Source organism: Canis lupus, chromosome 17 (assembly GCF_003254725.2).
Source record: "Canis lupus dingo isolate Sandy chromosome 17, ASM325472v2, whole genome shotgun sequence".
In the NCBI taxonomy this organism is placed as follows: Eukaryota; Metazoa; Chordata; class Mammalia; order Carnivora; family Canidae; genus Canis; species Canis lupus.
Window position 1 is genome coordinate 50667378 of NC_064259.1, and position 16117 is coordinate 50683494.

The window sequence follows — 16117 nt, forward strand, 5'->3', positions numbered from 1 at the left end:
CAGGATGGCTCCAGCAGAAGAGGAAGGCTTCTTTGTCCACTCCAGCCTCTCACCTGAGAACACAGCCCATATAAAGATGAAGTTTGAGCTAGAAAGGGGCCCTGAGAAATCAATTAGCCCCCAAACTTCATTTTATAGATGAGGAAATTGAGTCCAGAAATAGGACTTTTTCCAGCATCACTTGTCACTACATCTGTAACTGAATCTCCGCCAGTGGGGCAAGTAAACTGGCCCATGGAGGCACAAGTCTTAAAGGTTGCAGGTGCCCAAGCATTGGCAAGGACTGAAGGCGTTTCAGGTGGAGGGAGGAGCATAAAACTGCTAACCCTTTACTGCCCAGATCTCACAGGAGGAAGCTTCGCCGCCTGGAGAGAGCGAGAGGTGGTGTTTTTGCCTTCTATTTGACTCAGCCTATGGTTCTCTTTCCTAATTGGCACCCTTGAATAAGTGCTAAGTGAGAACACTTTGCGGAGATGCTTTTGTAAACATCTCTTGGAACCCACTCATATCAAAGAATGTGTGGCTGAGTGGCCTTTCTGGGCTACAGGGTGTTCACCGGAGATGTGTGCGCGTTCTGCTGAGGCAACAGGACTCACTGCTGCAGACCTGTATCACCACCTTGCTGCTCCCCACCACCCACCAAAACCCCCCAGTCTCATTAGAGGTTCAAACGAAGCTCCCATGGGCACTGTCCCCAGAGAAGCAGCACCCGCTGACTTGTTAGATGAGGTATCGCCCCCTCTGGGATGGCTGCCAGAAAACTGCACAACTTTATGGAAATTGTAATGACTCTGGGGCCCTTTGGGAAAGGTACATGTCCTGGAAACACCTGGTCCCTTAGCTTTAAAATAGATGGCAGGTCAGGAGAGGAGAGAATTCATTCTATAAATATTTATTGGGTGTCTTTTACATGTCAGGAACTGTTCTAGGAAATGGGTATACAGTACATACAAAATATTATCATTATACACTGCTCTTTTAAATCTGTGGCAGCACATACCTTACTGCATGTCGATGTGCTCATTTTATGTAGCATTTATGGAAAGGTAATATGCCATCAAGAAAAAGTGATAGCATATTAATTGATTTAAATATGTTGGCCTGGATCCCCAACTAACTTATAGATTCCTTGAGGGTAGAGGTGTAGTATCTGCCCTTTTCTAATGCTAAGCAGTAGTCCTTATAGCATTTTACATGATGGCAAATGAGAGAAAATAAATTAAGGGTAGTCGATTAACTGCCTAAAAAGTAATATCTGGAGACAAACCAGAGAGAATAAGGAAGAGGCTGATAGCAAGCAAAGGCTTAGGACCCAAAAGAACAGCACACCCTGGAAATGGCAGCTACAGATACCCAGCAAAGGAAACTTAACTTTTCTTTTCTTTTTTCTTTCTTTTCTTTTTTTTTCTTTTCTTTTCTTTTCTTTTCTTTTCTTTTCTTTTCTTTTCTTTTTTCTTTTCTTTTCTTTTCTTTTCTTTTCTTTTCTTTTTTCTTTCTTTTCTTTCTTCTTTCTTTTTTCTTTCTTTCCTTTTGTTTTCTCTTTTCTTCTTTCTTTCTTTTTTCTTTCTTTCCTTTTCTTTCTTTTTTTCTTTCTTTCTTCTTTTCTTGTATGCCTGGTAATTGTGCATAGCTGGTTCATTGGTTGTATCATAATTGAATGTAAAGAGCAATAATATAAAAATGTTGTCACTGAAGACCAAAAGCACCATATACTTTAAGAAAGAGGGACTGCTTTCATTACGGCCATGGGTAATTATGTAAGAGCATATTCTAATGCCCAATATTGTATTTTCAGTGTATTCTTGATTTTAATATCCACGGTACAGGTTATAGCACTCATTCTCTAAGGTAGACATTAAGCCTTTGCTTCAGCAAACACTGCGATGATCAGAAATGGAACTAGAGCCCAGTTTTTAAGCAAGTCACTTGTTCCTTCCGGCCTAGGGTCTTTGGCTGAAGCACATATAACTTCCAATAGAGTAGGGTACTTGCACTCCCTATAAAGAGGGAAGGGTGCTAAAATGGAGAATTTTAGGGAGGTTCTGAAGACACCAGGCTGAGCTTTGCTTCTTTAGAAGCCTGAAAAATTAAGAAAGAAGGTTTTTGGGGGAACGAGGAACAGCAGGATAGGAACAGCTAAGGAGCTTTCCCTTATGGATTGCAGTCTATGCTCCCAACCAATGACATAAGAAACAACTGAGCAGGGCAGCCCCGGTGGCGCGGTTTAAGGCCACCTGCAGCCTGGGGCGTGATCCTGGAGTCCTGGGATCGAGTCCCACATCGGGCGCCCGGCAAGGAGCCTGCTTCTCCCTCTGCCTGTGTCTCTGCCTTTCTCTCTCTAGCTGTGTCTCTATGAATAAATAAAATTAAATTAAAAAGAAAAAAAAAAAAAAAACAACTGAGCAGACGAAAATAGTTCAAGCTACTTCAGGTAACAAAATTGTAACTTTTAACTCCTTGCCTATGTGTTCATTTGACACAAAAGTTACCACAGAGGAAAAAGAGCTGTGGTTGCAAGGTTAAAATCCAGAGAAAAGGAGCTTCTGAATTCTTAGATAGTGACAATGGAAGATAGAAGATGCATACAGAGCTTTCCATCTGGGGGTGGTGAGGTGAAGGGTGCAGGCACCCCGGGCCTATTTCTTTCTGAGGTGCAGGACTGGGTCTTAGGATCTAGAAAAGGCTTAAGATGAGAACTGGCATCCCACTGGTTATTTTGTAACCTAATCATCCCTAAGTTGTTCGAGTTGGAAAGTATGAGATCTCAGAGCCAATAAGAAGATGGTATTTGTACCACAAAATGAAAATATACTTGAAAACATTTGTAAATTATAAAGCACAGTCTAAATACAAGTTATCACTCTCCTTCTAAAGGGTTCCAGGTATTTGAAACAAGTTCTAGTGATTTTCATTACATTTCTGTGATTTAGGAAGAGTGCAAGGAAGCATGATGGGGGTTTTCTTTTTTGTTTTGGGTTTGTTTTTTTTTTTTTAGATTTTATGTATTTATTCATGAGAGACACAGAGACATAAGCAGAAGGAGAAGCAGACTCCCTGTGGAAAGCTGGATGAAGAACTCAATCCCAGGACCCTGGGATCACGACCTGAACCAAAGGCAGACACTCCACCACTGAGCCACCCAGGCACCCATGATGGGGTTTTATGGTAGAAAGGGATGATCAAGATCATAAACATAAAGATTTTGATTCAGTGAGATAGTCCCTCTAGTGTTTCTGGCGAATGTTCATCTCAACTCTGGTCAGGCATTTCCATTCCTGAACATTCTGATAACTGCTAAATGGGAGAATAAATTGATACTCAATTCTGGAGGGCAGTTTTTGAGTGAATGGCAAAAGCTGTGATATAGGGAAGTATTGGGCATGGGGGGGGGACCAAAGTATCTATCTGTAAGGGCTTCATTCACTTAGTATTGCATATAGCCATTTAAATAGACACTATTGAGTCTTTTTAAATGAAGTTTATCTACAGGTGTTTACATGTAAAAGATGTCTGTGCTGTGTTAGTGGAGAAAAATCTACTTTTGAAAGTATGTCTGATGCACTCGATTTTTGGTGAGACAAAAGTCTCGAAGGCTAGATACCAAATTCTTGCCAACTGTTATTACTAGGAGATAAGATTATGGCTGATAGTTTGCCCATTATGCTTTTTTGAGTTAAGGAAGTTTTACCTGATTTTTTTTTTTGCAAAAATCATATATATATATATATTTTTAAAGATTTTATTTATTTATTTATGAGAGACACAGAAAGAGGCAGGCAGAGACATAGGCAGAGGGAGAAGCAGGCTCTATGCAGGGAGCCTGATGTGGGACTCGATCCTGGGTCCCCAGGATCACGCCCTGGGCTGAAGGCAGATGCTCAACCGCTGAGCCACCCAGGCATCCCCATATATATTTTTATAAGGAAAATACACAATAAAGTTATGTCATTTTGAGGAAAAAATATACCCAAAAGAAATAGAGCTCATCCTATTTTCACATACATACTCCTTACACCCTTTACTCCAGCACATTCCACTAATGAACAGCTCTCTTCTTTAGAAAATGTTTTTTGTTTTTGTTTTTGTTTTTGTATATGGAGAGCTTTCATTGGCTTCTGGGGGCTTAGTCACAAAGGTATTGAGGTCCCACTGTGCGCCTCTCAGTGTATTAAGCCTTGTGAATCTCAGACCTCAAGGAGTTGACTTTCTATTCTGGGATCTACAAACATAAAACATTTAGGTTTCTCTCGATATCAACATCTGGCTTACTGACATAATAAATATTCAGTTGTGAGGGACAAACAGTTGGAAGAATAGAAAAACATGTGATACAGTGCTTCCTGTGCCCCGTAAACAGTAAGTACAAACGGCGTTTGGAGGAGGGGTAAATCTCACAGGCTGATAGCGGAATTCAGGGTTTCCTAGAGGGGATGTGAGCTTATACAAATCTTGAAGGATAGTGGGAAAAGCAGGAGGACCTTGCATTCAACCTGACCCACATGAACTTTTGTAGATTTTCTTAATTCTATGGTTCTAAGATTCTTTTCTCTTATTTAGAGATTACAGAGTCAAGTAGGCCTAGATTCAAATTCTGACTTCCTTGCTAATTAACAGGGTGTTTTTTGAGCAGTTGCTTAGCTGCCCTGTGCCTCAATTTCCTTATATTTAAAGTGGGCATAATAGTATCTTCCTCCTAGAAGAACATTAAATGAGACAGTGCCAATAAAGCATTTAATATTGTGTCTGGCTGACCTTCAGCTCTCAACAGATGTAACTTATTATGCTACTCCTCCCCCACCCCCACCCTAAATTTTCATCCAATAGTCTAATCTCCTATTTTCTAACTCTTGGCACAGTTTTGCCTCTCTTCCTCTTGTGTATGCCTTCTTGGTTGCTAGCTGCCCCATGGAGTCTATCTCATTGCCCTCGGCTACTACCTCTGTGATGACATGGTTGTTTGCCTACCTTCAGACCGCCAGCTTCAGGATAGCTCCTGCTTACTCGCAGCTTTCCCCTGTCTGTCCTATCCCAGCCTCTGTGTGTTCAGCCTCCTGGCTTGCCACCAAACACAGAACTTGCACAGGGAGCAGGAACCCATTTGTTTCCCTTCTCAAAGTCCTGATCAGAGCTCTGAACACAGGGGCCCCCGGGACCAGAGGTTGCCTTCAGAGCTCCTTTGCCAAATTTAACTATCGCCAATACTGTCCTCGCTCCATGGCCTTTTCTCTTCCCAGCCCAGTTCTGTGTGTCAGAGGTGATGCCTGAGTAGCCCCAAGGCCATTTCTGGACTCCTGGCTGATTCTGATTCTTAACAGCAGCAGAAGTTCTTGCCGAGAGCAGAAGCTGAGCTAAGCCTTCAGCTGCTTTGCTCATTTGATGGACCTCGCACTTTGCTGCTTTTATGGACAAGGCTTTGCCAACTGGAGAAACAATGAGCCTCTTTAGCACCCCTGTCACTGCCATAAGGTAACCAGAGACAGAACGACTCCTTTCCAAAGGTGACTTTGCTGGCCAGAGCCTATCACCTCAGTCTGGGCTTCCTGACCACTTTTTACAATTCTTTGGATCAAATAGAGCACTCCGTGGCCTTTTCTGGTTATAGAGGTCTCATTGTTTAAGGGGCAGCACAGGCCTTTTGCAGGCGGATTTTGGCTTTGGGACGCTAGAGGGTTCAGCAAACGTTACTTCAGTGGAATATCCTTTTTTTTTTTTACTTTCAGCATACAACAGTGAATCATAGAAAGAAATGTTCTTAGGTCATCTGGTCAGTCTCCTGGGTGCAGCCACAGGGTGTTTCCTTAGAATACGGTCTAGTCTCTGTCCAATCTCCATTTAAATCTCCCAGATGTTAGGGCGTCCTCATCTTTCACAGCAGCTCGAAGAACAAAACGAACTATGTTTGCCTGCAGCCTTCTTTCCCCTGCCTGCTGCCGTCAGCCTGCCCACACCCTGTAGCCAACCCTGGGAGGGCGCCTCTCTCTCACAGGCACAAGACGTACTTCTCGGATAGCCTTGAAGTCAAAGCCGGGGGCCAGGGCAGCACACTTTCATGCTTCACCTGCAGACTTTGAGATTGCCTGGAAATGGGAGGGGGGACATCTGGGCTGTGCCCTAGACTTCTGAAGTCTTCTGGAGCTTTAATTTCTCTCCCATGGCCAAATTCCTGTGCCCTTCTTTCTGAGACACCTATGCAACATTTTCTCTTTTGTTCGGAGCTGTGAAAAGGAACTGTTTGTTTGACGACAAGTTTCCCCTTTTTGAGCTCCCCCCACCCTAAACCATTGCTCTCTTCCTCTCCCAAAGAAGAAAGAGGAAAGCAAGCTACAATAATACTTCTGTAAATTTATGGCCACTCTGTAATGTTTAATCACAGCTACGTGACTGGGGGCTTCAGAGCAGGCGTACAAGTTCAGCGCAAGGTGAATCTTGTCTGAGATAATCTGAAAGTTCATTCAGAGGTGAGGGCAGCAGCCTCTTGCAGACGAGTGAGGTTAACAGGAGGTCACCTGCTTTTTTTTTTTTCCTTCTGGTCTTCTCCCCTTTAATGTGTAAACAAAGGGAAAATGTAACTTCCAATGAACTTGGCATATGTTGTGCTCACTCTAATCTTGGCCTGGCCAACTGTAAACAGTCCAATATCCTGTGGCTGAGCCTTTCCACCCATTCTCTGCCTTTTGGAGAACGTGAAGAAACACCAGGAGAAAGCAGAAACCAGTACCTTGTGGAGAGCCCTAGTGCCCCGGAGAGCTGCCAGGAAGCCAGAGGAGGCCTGAAGGAGGACCTCAGGCAGAGGTGTCTGCTTTGATGCATTCAGGGCTCCAGGGTGCAGGCCTCCTGCAACAGTTTCTCACAACCGTCAGCACACATTTATTTTGGCTCCTTTCTGCTCCACCACACAGTGCTTAAACATGAAAAAAGTCAACATGAACAAGCCTGTAAGGTGCTTATGGGCTGAGAGGTGGGAGTACCTTTGATCTGGCCCTAGAGGTAAGAGGATGAAGGAGAGGGACTTTGCTGGTATCCAGGGAAAGCTGAAGACCACTTTGGGACGGAAGCCTGTCCCAAGTTCCCCTCAACTGTAGGACTCTGATTTGGTGAGCCTCCCATTTGTAGAGATGCTCCCAGGCCAGATAATTCCAGAAGCTTGCAAAGGCACTATGTATGAACAGTACGGGGACCCACAGCCTGAGCATCAATAGGTCACAGATGAGCAGTGGCCACTTGATTATCTCAACCAACTCTGATTTGCCATAAACCCAATTCCTTGGCAGTCAGAGCCTCTGGACCAGTACAAATGAGCTCTGCACCTCAACAGCCCTCTTGGGAATGTGGGATGTAATTAGTACTCCAACATCCAGAGTGGGTCCCAGAGTGGGAATGATTGCTTAGTGAATTATCTGTGGCAAGTATGGAACCTCAAACCAGCCTCTAGAACCCCTTACTCATTTGAGGAGTGTCTAGAGAGTGTGGGTTTTCCCCGCCTTCATCCAACACAGGGCCATTTTAATCGTGTGGGGTGATAAAGTCCAGGCATATTGAGCAGCCAGGAAGACACAGCCTTGAGCTGTGAAATTTCCTTTGTGCTGTTCTTGGTACCACTCTGGGACCGGGAAATAGAAGCCTCCGTGACTCAACTCAACCCTAAGCATTTCATAGTTAACCTTGGACAAGACCTGTGCTAGGCGGAGACAGAGAAAAAGCTAGATCCCACCCTTAAGGAGTTTATAATCTCCGGGAAGAGGCAACAGGAACAATTCGGAGTTTCAGATAGGCTCTGATAACACCAAATGAGAGACTGTGCCTGGCATGATTGAAGAAGGCTTCTTCTTAGGGGTCTCTTTAGAAAGGGAAGGATCTGGATGGACAAAGACAAATAGGCAGGTAGTCCAAATCAGAGAGCATCACTGGTGAGGCTGTGAACAAGAAACAAGTCACTTGGCTTCTCATTTTCCCCTCCCCACGACCCCCTCCTCCTGTTACTCCTCGTTCTCCTCCTCATTACTAATAGCTGCTGAGCACTTACTACATGCCAGGCACTATGCTGAGCACTTTCCCTGGGTAGATCTTATTATTTCCATGTTGGAAAGAGGTTGGTATCTTGCCGGGTGGCATAGGGGTGAGACACGATGGAACCCTAAACTGACTGCAGCCCCCAGGCAGAACAACTTGGAGCTGAGTTGGCACCACGCTGCTCGTCTTCGTGCCTGGAGATTTCCTAATTCGCCCTCCACCCCAAGCCCAGTGTTGTAGAATGTCTGCTATTGAGACCCGTAGAGGGGGCCGGGGAAAGGGTTGGGAATATGTAGCTGCTACAGAGGATGCCTTCAAGTTAGGAAGGGGGCTGGTCACCAGATGGAGGGGACAAGACAAGGGGTGACGAAATGGTGGTGATTTGCAGGGACACTGTGGCATCTCCTCTGGGGGTGGGGGGTGGTTGTAGCTGTGGGAGAGATCTCAGGTGAAAGGATAGATTGTTTTTCCCATAACTTGGTCATGGTATTTAAACTGTGGGTGGTCCCCTCCAGAAAAACCCACAGCGTATAATCTGGCCCTCGTTAAAGCCCTTGCAGGAACCCTGTTCCAGGGAACAAGACACATGGACAAGTGCTAAACAGGAGAATATCCATCTGCCCCGGCTCACAGAGAATATGGACACGATGGCTCTGGGGTCAGGACAGGGGAGTTGTAGCTTGGGGGAGCGCCAGGGGCTCCAGTTGACAACATTGAAGCAAAAGGCAGACAAGTTTGATTGCTTTAAAGTTCATGAAGGGTAATGTTTAGTTGCTTTTTAAAAAATCTCTTTGAATAAAATGCTACCCTATGATAATAGTGTTAGTAAGTATAATAACACTGCAAACTTTCCAAGTGCTTTCACTTACTATATCTTTCTTCCTACTCTTATGTAATAAACTGGAGCAGGTTTTTGCTCATAATAAATGCACATAACTGATTGAGAAACTGAGTCAGAAAACTATATTGATTTGAGAGCTCAGTGACTCGGAATTGATGAAAACAAGGGCCTTGTGTTGGCTAATGGCTCCCATGCCATCACAGACCAAGGGCCCTATTGCTGTGGCCAGACAAGAAATTGGAAGACCGAGCTTGTCTGTGCAGAGTAAGAGAAGAAATCTTTCCATCTCAGGACCCCTGAGAGTGATACCAAAGTCCCACGAGGAGGCTTCTTTCTTCTCCTCATGTCTCTTTCACCGCTTCAGACATGAGCTAACGGGCATTTGGGTGCTTCTTGGAAGATTTCAGAGACAATCTCTTCAAGTTCAAGGAAATAGAGGACAATAGCTATGGAAGCAGAGCTGGTCCTTCTCTACTGCCCCTGGTCAACCTCCAGTACCCTTGAAAACCCTGCAGAGACTTCCTGATCCATTCCCAGAGGCTCAGAAATGGGGATATAACTTTCTGTCCTTACTATTCAGACAGGAAATATTTTGTGTTTATCCTAATTCTGGTCAGAGTGGGCTTAATGACCTCAGCTTACTGTGCCTCTTTCTCTACTCCTCTGCATGTTCTTTCCCAACAAGAGAGAGATTTCCTTTCAATTATCTCATTGAGAGTCCTGGCCTAGACTGGTCATTTGGGTTTTCTCTGTGCTGCTTGCTGTGGTATCATATGCAGGGGTATTTAAGTTGGCCCACTAAGTGACCTTTTTTACCTCATTTCAGATACAGACAGTGGTAAAGATTGAGCAATACTCTTTCTCACCATGCTTGCCTAGCATGCTGCCACCCCTTGGGGACAGGCAAGCACTCTGCTCTGGAGACTGTCAGCCAGACACACGATCATACAAATTCCCATCATTGAATGAGTCGATAAACACATGGTAGTAGATTTCAGTATAGTTACACAGTGGAGAGTGCTGTTTGGCAGTTAAAGCTAATGAACTAGGTTTCCATGAATCAGTGAGGATAGATCTTGAAAACATAATATTGAATAAAAAAAGCAAATTGCAAACATTGTGTACAATATTGTGTGTGTAAACTAAAACACAAAAACAAAAAAAACCCACAAAACCTTGCCATATGTTATTTCTCTATCAGAAGTGTTAAATTGCTGCATGTAATGGAAAGAAAAGTAGACTACAGGTCACATACTTCTGTTCTAACCCCAGCCCCATTCGTGGCGGCTTTGCACATTATCACGAATCTTTCTGAACCTCAATTTCCTTGTCTGTAAGGTGAAGGAATGGCACCATTCTCTGCAATTCCTCCCAGTAGCCATTTTAGCTGCCTCATTCCTGCTAAGTGATGAGAACTACTCTCTCTGTCCCATAGCTATTTATGTCCTAATAATGAATTCTCTAGAGAGAATCTTAGAGCTGGAAGGGACAGTAATGCCATTGGTCATCAGTAAAAGTTATTTTGAGAGGAATCCTACTTAGTAGTAGAACTGGTTGCTAGTGACAGATCCAGGGCTGTAATGCTGGCCTTCTATCTTCTGTTTGGTGAGTCTGAAAACCCCTCAAAAGCTAAATGAATACATATAAAGCTAGCGAAGGAAAGGTATGTTCACTAGTCAAGAGATACTGTAGAACAAACTGAAAAAGTTTGGTGTCCAGACTTTTTATGAAATGCCAGGGAGAATTCAAGCAAAAATTGTTCCTCCCTCAAATGAGAATTCTGAGAAGTCCTATGTGACAGTTTCTGACATGAGGGCAATTTTAGAAGGAGATTCTGATAAGAAAGGAAGGATATTTGTGGTATTAGGGGTGTGGAGTTAGCTAATTCTAAGGTTACGCTGTTTCATGAGGCTTAACTGATCTTGACCACATTGAACCTGCCACAGGCCCCTAGCCAGCCTTGTTCTGTCTATAAAATTCAGTGAGCAAAGTCAAAGCAGAAAACAAAAGATATATCTATTCATCTCCTCTAGAGTTTAAGCAAAAGGCAGGTGCAAGAGAGAACCTAGAGCCATATTGATGCACTTGCTTTTGCTGAGAATAAGAACAGTCATGTGGCCACCTGCCAGATTCATTCACTCATGTTGCTTGCCTAGTCCCTGGGGGAACCGGATTTTGAAAACTCTGCCTCAAGATCATTGTTTAGTCTTCCCTGTTCCCCTGCAGCACACAGTCCGCCTCCTGTCCTCCCATTGGATCTGATACAGAAGCCATCCTCTTCTCTGCCATCCTGCTGCTGCCACCCTAGTCCAAGTCCTCATTACCTTCCTACCTACCTACCTCATTATCTTCCTGCCTGAAAATATTCTCAAGTCTACTGATCTGACTCATAGACTGCTACCAAAATGTTATCACTCTCCATGGCATAAAAAATGTTTTAGATATCCTTAGACTGTCAATACTCCTCATAGTCCAACTCCGTTACTCCCTCTTCGGTCTTCCCACTACTACTACTTTATATGGCACCTCTGCTCAGCCAGGTTGCATACCAGTGGGCCATGGAGAGACGCCCAAAAGGGAATAAAGGGAAGAGCCTGGTCTTAGAATTATACTATCCTGCCTCTGAGTCCTAACTCTATCACTTTCTGAATCTGTTCCTTTTGATCTGTTCTCTTAACCTTTGGGGCCTTCATTTCTTCATCTATAAAATGAGATACCTACCCTTTAAGTCTGTTGATTTTCCTGGGGATTCAATGAAATAGGTAAGATGCCTAGCCCGGTATCTGTCACATAGTGGATGTTCAAGGAATGTCCAATTTTTTCTTTTAAACACATTTCAGCTACTCCTATTTCTTCACCATGGTGTCCACTAATCTCTTGTTTGAAATTCTCTTCTCTGTGCAAATTGTGCCCATCTTTTCTTGTTTTGAACACATGCACATGCTGTACTCACTGTCTGGGCCCTTCATTTGCCTCTCAAGGGCAGGTATGGTGCTCACTAGCAATTTTTATCAAATTTGTTTAATCTCACCCGTTTCCAAAATGGTCTTGAGGTGGTTCATTAAAATAATACACAAATATAATTAGAAAAATAGAATTGAAAGGAAGGAAAGAAATTTAACAACAAGGGAAACACCAACCCTAGGGGGACCGAGACTGTGGCCTTCCTAGGAACTAGTGTTTACTTACTACAGTCTTTGGGAGACAGAAGAACCCTTCTGAAATTTGGAGTTTCTAAAGGGAAGACAAACAGAAACGATCCGTTGGTGGTTGAGAATCACTTATCTAGTGCTTCTTTGCTTGTTCTATTGATTAGTTCTACAATTTGGCAGTGGAATCTGAGTAGCACTTTTTTATTCAGTCTCCTGTCTCTCAAACCAAGAACAAAATGGGTTTTAAACACATATCTGATTGGGCTAAGGGTCTTCAGAAGTTAGCTGTGTAGGCCGAGCCTTTTGTCTGGACCCAGGCATATTTTCCAGATCATTCTAAACTTGACCAGAGTAGGAGGACATTTCCTGCTTTACTCTCCTTTAATGTTAGATATATTTTTTATGCCTACCGTAAAGTTCCCGGGCTATAATTTGTAATGACTCATATAAGGCAAGAAGTAATTTTTGACAACTAATGTTTCTTAATTTTTCCACTTATAAAAGAGAACCCAGACCATTTTCATCATGGATTTTGGATAATTTTTCCTGCAAGTGATCTAACCAGAGTCTCCAAATTTTTTTGATTGACCACCACTATTGACAAAAAGTCTTAAGGACTCACCCTTTGTATTTGTGTATATAACAATGTGTTGACAACTTATTAATTACAATTAGATGCTGAATAGCTACAAAAGGATAGTCCTACACATACCGCACTCCCCCTGCACTGCAGTTTAAGAGACCAGAACAATTACTTTCAGAAGTGGGCTTGTGCATATGCCTATGTAAGTGTCCATACACATCACTATCATTAATATTTCAATGTGAAATATGTCCTTAGGCTGAGTAAAGTTCATTATTCACAATAGTGGGTACGGATCATATTTTAAATAGCCTCTTTAATGACTTCAAATTCAGGAGGGCTGCCTTATCAACTCTGATCATTGTACTTACTTTATAATGGGATGAGAAAGAGCTCATTCATGACAGACTTGTGTGCCCTGCCATTTCCTTGATATTTGCTTATGCTCACAGTGTTAATATTATCTTCAATCCATAGTATCCTCACAGGGGACGAGGGTTTAAACCACTTACTCACTTTAGCCAGAGAGGGAGGGTATATACTTAAAAACTCAACAGTATGGTTCCTAATCCACTTACCTAAGAACCTTGAACAAATCACAGGGTGCTGAAAGAGTGAACACTGGCCCATGGCTCTTACCTCCTTCTCCTACCACATGTGTGGCAGCAACTCCATCGAAAACCCACACCCGCCTGCCTTCCCCAAGGGGCAAGTCTGTCAGCCCATGGCAAGGGCTTCCCATCCTCCCCTGGAACATGTACGTACAGTATAGTTATTATCACCCAGCATGATAATAGGTTTTCCTTCTACCCCTGCAGCAGGATAGATGCTGTCATCGATGAGAAATGGCCTAACAGGACAGTCTCTGACAAAGGAATGCTTGGTGTTGGCATTTTTATTTGGGAGTCTCCCCCCAGGCACCAGCTGATGACAATGGGAAAGCCTTAAGCCTCCCTGTCTTTCTTTTTCTCTTTACCAAGGTAGTCTCAGAGGTGAAAAGTTTAGATAGCAAACCTATAAACCCACATTTATGAGGCAAATAAATATTTCTCAGAGTGACGTTCCCTTTCAGAGGAAGCTGCTGATGTGCAGTTGGTCTCTGATAAAGAGCTTAATGAAGCTTCCATCCGTGCCTGACTGCTGGGGTGGAGGGAGAGCAGGGAACTGCACAGCCACTACTCTACTTGCCCCTTCTCCTGCTCTCACAACCAGGGAAAAAAAGAGCAGGAGATCAGACCTTTCTGGAAGGCCCAAGAGCCAGCCTACCGAGTGGCCATTGTTGAAAAACTCAAATGTAAGCCAGATGCCTTTAACCTATAGAGATCCAGAGAAATTGGCACCTCTCCCCACCCCAATTCCTTGGCCTGTAAAAATTGCAATGGCCTTCTTCAGATTTCTTTGAATCCCTAGATACCTCCAGTCTTCTTTCCTAGGCTCCCATATCCACAGTGCCGATGTGCAGCTTTCGAGGTGTGAAACTCAGCCTCTTCAAGCTCACCAAGAAATAAATACTCATTCTCCCAAGCAAGTGAGAGCAGAGTAGATTTGTTTAAAGATAAGAATTGAAGGTGTGGATTGTTAGGGGAGATTTCTATCCCATATGACACAGTAAACAGCTTTAGAACAGTCACTTATCAGACATCCCAGCTCTTCACAGTCATTTGGGGCCATTAGACCAATAGGAACTTCCCTCTTAGCTGTTCTCACACATATTAGTTAAGTCCTGTCTCTTTAGATTAGCTCCTTGCCTCTAAGAACTAGAGTAACAAATTCCTTCCCTCTACTATATGTATCGGCACTTTGGGGATCTTACAAAGTGAGATGCAGACATATTTCTCTGCCTGAAAAGAATTCTGATGCCAGATGTTAAGATAATGAAGATTTTGCCCCTCATACTCAGAAGGGTCTCCATGAACCCAGTTTCTTTCTGTCTTTTCTTTTTTTTTTTTTTTTCCTTTCATTTAGTAGATATTAGACATCTCACATCTGAGAGAATTTCAGAGCACACTGCCCTCTCTGGCCTGGACTTAAAGGCAAACTTTTTCTGTAAAGGACTAGATAGGGAATATATTAGTTTTTTCAGGCCTTTGGTCCATCACAACTCCTTAACTCAATGATTAAAGCATTAAGCAGTCACAGATAATATGTTAACCAATGAGCGTGGCTGTATTCCAATAAAACTTTATTTACATAAACAAGTGGTGACTGCAGTTTTCCATCCCATGATCTAGAAGAAAGCAGATAGCAGCTTTGATGAAAACAAGGAGAGAAGCCTCTAGGCTAAAATTCAATCTCCTTAGTTTAGCATATGAGGCCATTTATCACTTGCTCATTTGTCCCGCTTACTTCCAAGGCAGTCCCCACCTACCTGGCTCAGGCTTAGATGTCCTTCTTCTGAACTTTCTTTGCTATTTGTTAGAGTACTTCTTTGAGTGCTCACATCATTCTGTAGACTCAAGATAGCTTATGCTTTCAGAAGACTCCCTGATACATTGTTGGTACTTGGTTTATGTTTGTTAAAATAAGTCCTGCTTTCTGTTTCTTCCATCTGCCTAGGTTTTGGTGTCAGGCATTTCTCCCAAGGGTATGTGGAAGGCAGGCAGATGCTCTTCCTTTAATGAATGTGGCCCATCCCCAGGGTCAGGGAATTGAGGGACATCTTGGGCAGTGAACACAAAGGGACCAGTAGTCAACCCAATGCTCTTTAGTGGGCTTTTCACAGCCGTTCTCTTGCTCTGCCCTCAGCTGTCAATAGCTGTTATTATTCCATATCGAAGGAGAAAACATATGTAGTGGCTTATCTGGGGTCACATCATCAGTCAGGGAACCCCCACCCTGAGGCTCCTTCTTGCTGTGTTAACCTGCCTCCTAAAGGGCACCTGTGCATTAGTGATTATGAAAAATACTTTATAATGATGCAATTGGTTTCATCCTATCCAAGGCAGGGAACAGACAAAGGAAACTTTGCCTGGCTTGGTGTTCTGTATGTTGCTATTCTCTTGAGTAAGTTTACTGTGCTTTAGGTAGTGGCCATGTTCTGAAGAGGTAACATATTTAGAATTTTGTCAGATTATATGTTAAATGTCTCAGAAGAGCATGTTATTTGGACTTGTTTTGTAGTCTGTCTTCTTTAATGTGAAAAATTCTTCTGGAATATATGTAAAGTGCAGATTCAGGGTTTTGTACATCAAGTTGACTTCAACGACACACCTGCTTTGGGAGCACAATTCTCTACAAGATTCAGTGTGCCTGTTCAAGAGAAAACATGTAAAGAAAAGCACCCCTGGGGGAAAGAGGTGCGGCAGTTGCCAGTGTGTCTTTGTACCTGTGTCTGTCTGCATGTACCTTAGCTCCTATGATCCTTTACTCCCATGGAATTTTGGCAGACATTCTGGGAGGAGGAGGCCCTCCCTAATGTGAGATTGGCCCCATACTGCCCACTAGGAGCTAGCCCAGAAGTCACCTTGGAGCCAAACAACTGCTGAGTTCCCATTTGCTAGTCCTAGGGATCTTCCTTTGGAACTTTGGAAC

The 16117-nt window shown here is 43.4% G+C and overlaps 1 protein-coding gene across 6 annotated transcripts in view; it reads left to right on the top strand.

The window, feature by feature from the left end:
• The window catches only part of EXOC6B (exocyst complex component 6B), a 615592-nt gene that overhangs the window by 580374 nt on the left and 19101 nt on the right, over positions 1 to 16117 (top strand). The window lies entirely within an intron of this gene.